Source organism: Furipterus horrens, unplaced genomic scaffold, assembly GCF_987537825.1.
Source record: "Furipterus horrens unplaced genomic scaffold, mFurHor1.1.pri manual_scaffold_9, whole genome shotgun sequence".
NCBI classification, from domain to species: Eukaryota; Metazoa; Chordata; class Mammalia; order Chiroptera; family Furipteridae; genus Furipterus; species Furipterus horrens.
In genome coordinates this window covers 33,055,608-33,066,236 of record NW_028327179.1, presented here as the reverse complement: position 1 = coordinate 33,066,236, position 10,629 = coordinate 33,055,608, and the positions used below count along the sequence as shown (strand labels likewise).

Below are 10,629 nucleotides of genomic sequence, written 5' to 3'. Positions count from 1 at the left end.
CTCGTTATGTTTTCTCAAGTGTCCTTTAAAGCAGAAGTTACAGAACTATAAACTACATTTCATGTGATAGATACAATATTAAAGAAGTTCATAATTTTGCTTTTGCAGTACACGGAACCATTCGCTAATTCATTTCATTGAGAACAACTGTGTCATACATATATTAAAGAACTAAGATATAATAAAATACACAACACAACTTTAATGGTTTTTGTTCATTACCATTCACATCAATGAGTATTTAACTGGGAAAGACAGGAAGCACTCCGTAATACAGAAACATCACATTTTTAGAGAACATTTTGTCTAATTCTCACATTTTGCAAACGGGTGAAGAGACCCACAGCCATGCAGTTCATTGGTTGGCAAAGCTGTGGATAGTATCTGCTCTAAACTAAATCCCCTCCTATGCCGTCCAGAATGCTATGATTAATAAAATCACAGATACTACAGAGAATCTATACTCAATTTAGGGTTTCTGTAACATCAAATATAGGAAGAACGGGTTCATTTGTTTCTTTTCTTCTTTTGAAACGTCAGTAGTATATGGTACATGGCTCAAAATGTTTACTACTGACCGACTTCTAACTTATGGAAGTAAAAGACCAACAAATACCTATATTGATGTTCTGTCCTAGAAGCCAGGAGCCGAGGGAAGTTACAGAGAGCCAGGCACCGTTTTGGTACCAGTCACAAATTCTACTACAGATGTTCTCGAGAAATGATAAGGAATTTACTCTACAATAACGAAGGGAACCAAATGCAACCAATTTGAATGAGGCAAATGAAGTAAAAGTTTTAGAAAGAAAAATAGGAGATGATATGTGACCTCTAAGATCACAAGTTGCTTTAAATTACCTCATCCTTTTTAAAGGTCTCATAACTTACAACAGATTTAATTAAGCAGGACTACCTTACAAAGCTATTCACAATACAGCGTTATCAACACAGTGGAAAAAGCACACTGAGCTCTGAGAAGACACTGTACTGATACGGAAAGATGACGCATTTTTAAGCGAAATAAGATCTAGTACGATATGTATTACACCCATTATATTACGTGTATATATGCGCGCAAAACGTGGTTACCTCTGAGGGATAGGATCATGGGTACTTTCTGCTTATTCCGATTTTTAGGTAATGTATTACTTCTTTTCGAAAAGCAAGCGAATGGGTAACTTTTCTGAGGGCTTTCACTTACAGGAATTCGTTTTCGTCTTTCGGTGCGTAAGAGCTGGGTGAAGAAGCAAATGGGTTCTGAGGTGCTCCAAATGCCCTGTTCCCGTCAGTTGAAGCTCCGGAATCGGAAGAACCGGAAGATGACTTCCCTTGCTCTCGGCTGCCCGCGCACCCTGTAGATTGGGACAAGCTGGATGCTTTGATACTACTGGAGTATCTCTGGCTCGTGCCATTGCGCCCACGTCTGGCACGACCTGGAATAAACAATAAAACAAAACAATTTTACCGGCAATTCATCTTTTAAACCTCTGAAAACATCATTATATTTTGCTTATGCCATACACACATTATGCAAAGATCCAGCACTTCCACTTACGGAAAGTCACAAAACTCTTCATTCTGACTTACATAGTTCAGTGTAATATCAACAGATCGCATAATGGCCTAACTGCATTTCTGTTTAACAAGATTGAGGGGACTGTTAGCTCTAGAAAAATAATGATGTGTTGCTAAGTTCAGCTGACATAGGCTTATTAAGTGAATAACTGCTTGATGGTGGAGTGGATGGAAGGCATATATCCTAAATCATGAATTCCTTCAGGATCAAAAGCTCTCTTTCTCAGTCTTGGCTTTCCCACTGGGCCCGATATAGTAATAACCTCTGAAAGATGGGGAGTGTATGAAAAAGTCTGTTGAGCATAAACAATTAGATTCCACCTTCTGTCCTTGAATAGATGCTGAAATCTATTTCAGTCTTCCCTTTCGGAAAACACATACCCATGGATCTTTCAGGGGGAGATTATAAAGGGAATTCACATGTGAATAATGCATTTGAGTTTCTCTATTACGAGCATATTACTAATGTTTCATAACCACCAAAATGAGCCAACAAGACTATCCTTTCTGTCTCCAGTTATCACTTGAACTGTCTCAACTACTCATCATTTTCTAGTGGGGTCTAAGATAATTCACCTTGTTTCTCACTGAATTGGAGATATTCCATTAAGTGTAATAACAAGTGGAGTGATGGGAAATATACTCCTTATGAAAACTGATCTCCCAACTCTAAAACTACTTACTAAAACCAAAGAGAAAAGGCAGCAGATAGCTGAACCAGATCCCTCAAGTAGGGATTAATAGCATTCTCTTATTCTAAAGCTTTAAATCCGTTGGGGAATGACACAGCTGAAGAAATTCACGTCATCTTTAGAAGACAGCTATGGGCCTTCACACTTATTAGTGCCAGAAGCATTCGCTTGCTGCAGGTAGCTAAATAACTGTTTCTTTGACACAGTTCATTACACATTTTCCCTCAGTTAACCTATCCACTCATCGTTTATTTTCTAATCACTACATTTAGTGAGTCTCCACAGAATGTCAACTATGACATCCCGTGGTTAGTGGAAGTCCATTCACATTTACCCGACGCCGAGCCCTCATTTTTGGTTTGCGATATTTCCTTAGACCTAGTGTGGTAATGCACACAGACTGTCCTCAAGAAGAGGCAACAGGTGTGAAGCCACAGTGCGACTATCCCAAGGCTGAAAGGGCGGGAGAGTGCGTCGGGGGGAGCCAGCATCCTGCGACACCTTTCAGGACGAAGTTCCAATTCTAAGAAAAGAAAACTCCATCTTACCTTTGAAGTCTTAAGTGTTGTATTCTGCTTTCGTGTCTTACCTCTCTTCGAAGACAGCGCTTTTCGCACCATCCACAGGGTCTCCCAAAGAACAGCCCAGCCCATTCTGGCCCCCCTTTCACTGAGGCTTGATGAATCAAATTCTCTCAAGCTCCATTATGGAAGGCGGTCGAATCTGCAAGGCTGACTTAAAATGGTGCTTAACATCCCTTCAGGTTTTGCAACTTGAAACCTATAAAACCCTGTTTTTCCAAATCAGTGAAGTCCTGCATTACTTTATCACTTACCTGGGCATCCAAATGCTGCTGTTTGCCTACTCCCAGATCCAGATGTAGAGGGTGCTGGATTTAGTCCATTCTCAGTATCAGCAGAGAGCTATAAGAAAGGGCACATAAAAAAGTACCTGCTGAAAAATTCTCAAGTACCTTTCTATATATGTACTTCAGAGCCAAATTAAAAATTTAAAGTATGTACTTAAAAACGTGACATGTTTAACATAGAAAAATGCCCACAATAGGAATACAGACAGAAAAAAGTACACCAGCCTCAAAGATTAAGAGTTAATGGCTGATGAATTACGGTTTTAATTTTAGTTATGCTTTTAAATTTTTCCTAGCCCTGGCTAGTGTGGCTCGGTGGATTGAGTGCCGGCCTGAAAACCAAATGGTCGCCGGTTCGATTCCCGGTCAGGGCACGTGCCTCGATTGTGGGCCACATCCCCGGGTAGGGGCATTGTAAGAGGCAACTGACCAATCTCTCTCTTGCACATTGATGTTCCTCTCCCTTCCCCTCTCGCTAAAAAGTAAACAAAACCTTTAAAATTTTTTGTTTTCTAAATTTCAATGAATACATACTAAAATGAGAAAAATAATTTTTAATAACACATTTCAGTATCTATAGGCCGACCTACATGTTTTCTTAAAGATTTTATTTATTTTCTTTTAGAGAGAGAGGAACGGAGGGAGAAAGAGAGGGAGAGAAACATCCATACCAGCCAGGGCTTGACAGAAAATTTTAAGTTTGCTTTCCAAATTGAAAGTAAAATTCTTGCAAAAAAAGCAATAGATAAGAAAGACACTTCCATTCAGCAAACTTTCAGGTACTCACCAAAGCTGTTTTAGGTGATGTGTTTAGACTTTTCAGTTCATTTACCCTATTCCTCTACTGATTTTTTTTTTTCCTGTAATGAATTTTATTGAATACACCAAAGACAATCCTTTATGAAAAAAACAAAATACAAAAAACTAAATTTGTATAAGCATGCATGTGTGACAAACCAGTGATCAGGCCTGCTGAGACCAAACCGGGGCAGACCCAGTTCAGACAACAGCCCACATGAAGGTGCTTTTATTCAATGCAAACAGACAGCAACAGTGGCAACAGAATGAGACCACAAATGCAACGTAACATTTTGTGACCTCTGACTAGGCTCTGACCAGTCTATCATTCTTTTCTTACCAGCCACATAAGACAAAGAACTCATCTGTTAATGTCAGAAACTTTAAAGATCTTAGTCCAGTTGGAAACAACTACAATGAAGAGACCTTTTTTCTAGCCAGCTATTTCCCCAATTCCAAGTTGTCTAGCAGGTTAATTTCAACATAATAGAAGGTGTCATCTGGCTGCACCATGCACTGGTGAAAGGGACAGGATTAATGTGGTTTGTGCTCAAGCTGCTGGGCCTCCTGACTGGTTGTGTCCTTCTCTGCACCTCGATCCTCAGTTTTCTTAGACTCGGTTATCTGAGGATAAAAGGGACCTACCAGCCAGGTGAGGCGTGTGTTGTTAACAAGATAATCCATCACATCATCTAAAGACTCTTTCATTTTCTGCAGCTGCCCCTTGCTAGAAGTAAGGAAGCCGTCAGACACTTCTTTAAAGGACGCAGCATTGCAGAACACGGAGTAGATGTCTCCAGCCATCACCCCCAAGTGACTGGCCTGATCTTGGATATTCTGTGGTAACCCCTGGATGTTGGACAGGAGAGTGGAGGACGTGGTCTGCAGCTGCTGAGTCAGGTTTCGGGCAATAGCAAGAGTACGTGACTCAATGTGCTCGGCACAGTGTGATTCATCAGTATCATCGTAGCCAATGCTTCTCTTCCACTCCACCCAGGACAGGTAGAGCTTGTCCTGAGCACCCTGAATTCTCTGGTTGGCACTATGCACATTCTCCCTGGCAAATTCAATCAGGTTAACAGTGGAATGAAGCTGAGAAATGGTCTCTTGGCTTTTCTGCTTAGCTTCTTTCACTCTGCTGAGAGCCTGCTGGTAGGCACATGAGCGGAGCTTGGTAGACAGAGACCCCAGCCTAATATAATAACTTGGCTTCTGGAGAGTGTCAAATCCTTCGACTTTTTCTGCTTCTTTTTCTAGTTCTTCCTCAGTGAGAGGGAGGTATTGGTCTACCAGCAGCTCTGATGTGGTGAGTGCATTTTCTACTCCACTGCTCACCAGCTGCATCATCCGACTCCCCATGACTGTGTTAATACTGCCATTGACCACAGACTTGGTCTTCTCTACACTGCCAGTCATTGCTCCTTTAGTCTTGTCCATCACCCCAGTGATCATGCTGGCCACAGAATCCTTGGCCCGGGTCACAGTTGTTGTCACAGCATCCTTTGCCCCAGTCACTGCTCCTTTAGTCTTGTCCATCACCCCAGTGATTGTGCTGGCCACAGAACCTTTGGCCCCGGTCACAGTCATCGTCACAGCACCTTTGGCATTGGCAACAACCTGATTTGTTGGCTGGTTCAGAATAGGCAGTCTCTCCTCAATCCTGTCCAGCCCCCTACAGGCATAGGTATTGGCAACAGCAATTTGTGGCTCTAGCTTCTGGATGATGGGCAGAGCGCTCATTACAGCCAGCGACGTGATGGTCTTCACACCCTTCTCCGCGATCTCACACACAGACTTCAAATAAGGATACTGATCCTTTGTAGTGACATAGGCCGAGGACACGAGGTCATATGTGGAGCTGACCAACGGTAGGTTGGCCACCCTAGTCACCACACTCGGCTGTGGATCAACTGCAGCTGATACCATTTTTCTTCCTGGAGAGAGAAGAAATCGATTGACAGCAGCTCAGAGGGGAAGATCCGGTAGCCCTACACGCCGAGCTCTAGCAACACTTTATCACTTACCTGGGGACCCAAATGCTGCTGTTTGCCTACTCCCAGATCCAGATGTAGAGGGTGCTGGATTTAGTCCATTCTCTGTATCATCAGAGAGCTATAAGAAAGGGCACATAAAAAAGTACCTGCTGAAAAATTCTCAAGTACCTTTCTATATATGTACTTTAGAGCCAAATTAAAAATTTAAAGTATTTACTTAAAAACGTGACATGTTTAACATAGAAAAATGCCCACAATAGGAATACAGACAGAAAAAAGTACACCAGCCTCAAAGATTAAGAGTTAATGGCTGATGAATTACGGTTTTAATTTTAGTTATGCTTTTAAATTTTTCCTAGCCCTGGCTAGTGTGGCTCGGTGGATTGAGTGCCGGCCTGAAAACCAAATGGTCGCCGGTTCGATTCCCGGTCAGGGCACGTGCCTGGATTGTGGGCCACATCCCCGGGTAGGGGCATTGTAAGAGGCAACTGACCAATCTCTCTCTTGCACATTGATGTTCCTCTCCCTTCCCCTCTCGCTAAAAAGTAAACAAAACCTTTAAAATTTTTTGTTTTCTAAATTTCAATGAATACATACTAAAATGAGAAAAATAATTTTTAATAACACATTTCAGTATCTATAGGCCGACCTACATGTTTTCTTAAAGATTTTATTTATTTTCTTTTAGAGAGAGAGGAACGGAGGGAGAAAGAGAGGGAGAGAAACATCCATACCAGCCAGGGCTTGACAGAAAATTTTAAGTTTGCTTTCCAAATTGAAAGTAAAATTCTTGCAAAAAAAGCAATAGATAAGAAAGACACTTCCCTTCAGCAAACTTTCAGGTACTCACCAAAGCTGTTTTAGGTGATGTGTTTAGACTTTTCAGTTCATTTACCCTGTTCCTCCACTGATTTCTTAACCGTTGGGTGGAATTTAGCTGGAGAGAGAAGACAGAAAAATAACGAGTCAATATCGAGTGTTTATTTTCATCTCTCAAACAACTTCACATCTTTGCCAAAATTACAGAAAGTTTATGAAACATTTTTACGGCCCATCGCTTGTAAAGTTCGCATTGACCCGCCCCTGTTTGCCAAAGATATTCCAGATCTAGTCCCCTCTGCCTGTTCTCCAGCTCCTTGAATCACCCGGTTCAGAAGCACAAGTACCTGGCGGCACACAGTTAGTTGTATTTGGGTGGGAGAAGAGCGAGTGTGCCAGTTAAAACGCATGATCATGACTGTAGACAACAACAAAAGAGTTTGTCATTTCCTTTAGCACAAACTTCCTCAAGCTGAGCTTTTTAATTTTTGATATTTGACATGTGAGAATGTTAATCTATATAATCGACTGCTTTGTTTAACTTTGTTTTTCTAACATTCATCACAGTGTCTGCACCTAAGAGATGCTCTCTAAGTGTTTGCCAACTGATGAAAGGGTTTGATTTCCGGGACCGATTGTTGGGAGAGTTCGTAATGAAATAGTGACATTCCTAGTTACTACGGTCAAAGTATATTATCACCATTTTGGATAACCAATCAATTTCCAATGAAGTAATTTAGAAAATAAAAATAGCCTTGTCTTGAAAATAACTGTAGCCCTCACCCACTTTACCAAAACAAGCAAGTCTCTAAATATGGAGAAGATAGTAATTCACAGCTAATCTGTTATTGAGGTAGATGAATAGGAAACAAACTTACATAACGTTGTAAGTTGTTGCTGGCTAAGCAGTTATGGTATTCAAGTCTCAGCTCCTCTGGTGAAATGTCAGTGAAACCTGAAGGGAGAAATCAATTGGAATCTTTAAAATAAATGCCAATATTTTTGATAGAATAGTAAAGCTAAAGGGGCGAGACAAGAAAGTGCACTAATGTTGATATTAGAAAATTTTCATAATCATAAGGAAAAAATTAGAATAAAATGTAGTTGGTTATTATCTTTGAAGGGGAAATTCTTTTTCTAAATATAAATGGAGAGGAAGAACAGAAAAAGAAAGTTGACTACGTATACATTCAAATTTCTATGTAGAAAAATACTCTCTATGTCAAACTATAATAAGCAAAATTAAAACGCAGATGATAAGCTGGGAAAACCAGAATGGCGACATGACAGGAGAAGAACTAATGTTAACATATTAAGAGTTCTTACAAATCACTGAGAAGAATAAGTTAATATGAGCAAAAACAACAAACAGCCAACTCACAAAAATTTCAAATAGCCAATAAATAAGGGAAGTAAAAAAGTTCAATTTAAAAATACAACTGAAAATTAAGATAAAAGCCTTTACTTATCAGACTGGCAAAAATTAAAAGTGAATATTATTTATTGGCCTTAAGAATTTGGCGAAGCTCGGTGGGACTGAGCATTGGCCTGCGAACCAAGTGTTGCTGGTTGGATTCCCACTCAGGGCACATGACTAGGTTGCACGTCAGGTCCCCAGTTGGGGGCGCGAGTGAGAGGCAACCACACAGTGATGTTTCTCTCCCTCTCTTTCTCCAAAAGTAAATAAATAAACAAACAAACAAAGAAATAATTAAAAAAAAAAAAAAAAAAAAGAATTTGGTTAAGTGGCTCTGACCAGCGTGGCTCAGCTTGTCGGGCATTGTCCCACAGAGTGAAAGGTCGCCAGTTCGATTCCCAATCGGGGAACATGCCTGGACTACAGGCCTGGTCCCCAGTTGGGGCATGTGTGAGAGGCAGCCAATTGATATTTCTCTCACACATTGATGTTTCCCTCTTCTATCCGCCCACCCCCCCCAAAAAATCAATACAAGAAATCTTTTAATAAAATAAAAGAAAAAATGTGGTGAAGTGGACAGTCTCCTAAACTGCCATTGAGGGGACTAAAAATGTACAACTCTTAGAGGAGGAAAATTGTCATTAAGCATCAATTGCCACAGAAATGTTCACACCTTCTGATCTTAATAGCATTGCTAGGATTTAACCTCAGGAAATAATCAGATGCATTGAGTCTGTTGCAATATACCGCCTGGGTGTAGTAGAGGACGAAAACCTGTTCTCGCACAGATATGTAGCTGGAAAAGAATGATGTTAACGGCCTTTTCAGATAGTTTGGAATATTCTTCTTTGACGTCACACCAGAACTTGACAGGTGGTAGTTTCTAAAAGTTTAGCTCCAATGTCGACTCAAACTTTTTGTACTATCACATTCAATTCACTGGATAATTTTGCACTTCGAATGGACTTTTTAGGTATGTATAATTTTGCAACGTTACAGATTAAATATTTGGAAAATACTGGTTCACTGAGTTATCGAGAACTCCCAAACACGGCCAAATGGTCTTTTACAATATCAAAATATTCATATTTGTTAATGTCACTATCCATCTCATCAGAAGAGACTTTATGTATCGAGAAGTTATCAAGCTCACATGAGAAAAAAATTTCTCCATCATCTAATATTCACTTGAAAGCTTGCATTTTATCATTGTCAGTTGTTCTCTATGAAGTAACGGGCTCCCTTCATTTATTTTTAAAGAAAACGTCACCAAATACTTAAGTCAAAATAACCGTAGTTGCCACTTATTCTTTCATTAGCCATTGTTCTGTGGGGGAAAAAAGTGGCTGGTTCAGCTCCCAAGTCAAACGAGCACACCAGGACTTTCCCTTCCAATACCCATCGCACTTGAGTTCATGTGGCAGAAACAACTTTGTGTGTGCTTCCCATTTGGTCACACAGTATAGTAAAAAAGGTTTGCACTCAGAGGTCAAGATCTCATGAAATTAAAAACTTCTACCATTTCATTTCGGACATAATCTTAAGCCAAAATGACATTAATCTTTTTCATTGACTACTGTTAGACTTTGTGACTACGGTTTATTGTTTCTAGCTTGATTTACACTAAGATATAAGGGGCTTTACTCATCGATTTTTTTGCTTCAACTGTGCAAATGTCAACACAGTGAAAATGGCAACTCGTGCATTAGGATTATTATGAAAAGATTTTTGAACTCGTACAGCTCCTGCAAGGGGCTCAGGAACAGGGTTGCCAAATTGAGCAAATAATAATACAGGATGCCCAGTTCAATTTGAATTTCAGACACACACACTTGTAGTATAAATATGTCACCAATGTTACATGGGTTATTCATATGCTAAAACATTATTCTTTGTTTACCTAAAATTGAAGCTTCACTGGGCACCCCATATTTTATCCGGCAACCCGACATAGGGATCTACGTCCCACACTTGGGAGGAACTGCTTTAGGGCATTCGACAGGCATTAGGTTCAATGCTGAACTGATTTGACAAGGCTAATACGTCTTTATTTTCTTTACAGAAAAATCACCAGCTGGAGTTCTCTTATTTCCTTGTTTTACTTATTGTCTCCTTCCCTCAAGAACATAAGCGTCATAAGGGAGGGATCTTGCCTATCTTGCTCACCAACATATCCCCAGCACTTACAATAGGGCCTGGCACTAAAGAAATTCGGTGAGGAGTACCGAAGCAACTGAGGAGCGGTGTGATGCAAATGCTTGCAGAGAATGAGCAGGCAGAGCTGACACAGAGTACAGATGCCAGAGTTCTGAGGGAGTGCAAGGACTGTCATCCGCTAGGAGCCTGCTATTCACTCAGGACCAGCCAGGTGGGCTTAGCAGTGTGGCAGTTTAGGTTGCAGCCCAGAAGGAGCTTTAGAAACTCTAGACAAAAGGAAATGGGAAGGGAAGGAGTAATTCTACAGAA

At 40.5% G+C, this 10,629-nt stretch overlaps 1 protein-coding gene and 1 pseudogene across 2 annotated transcripts in view; one reads left to right on the top strand and one right to left on the bottom strand.

The window, feature by feature from the left end:
* GATAD1 (GATA zinc finger domain containing 1) overlaps window positions 1-10,629 on the top strand; it is a 484,957-nt gene that overhangs the window by 149,793 nt on the left and 324,535 nt on the right. The gene's annotated exons all lie outside the window — the stretch shown is intronic.
* Window positions 4,404-6,858, bottom strand: LOC150001559 (perilipin-2 pseudogene; annotated as a pseudogene).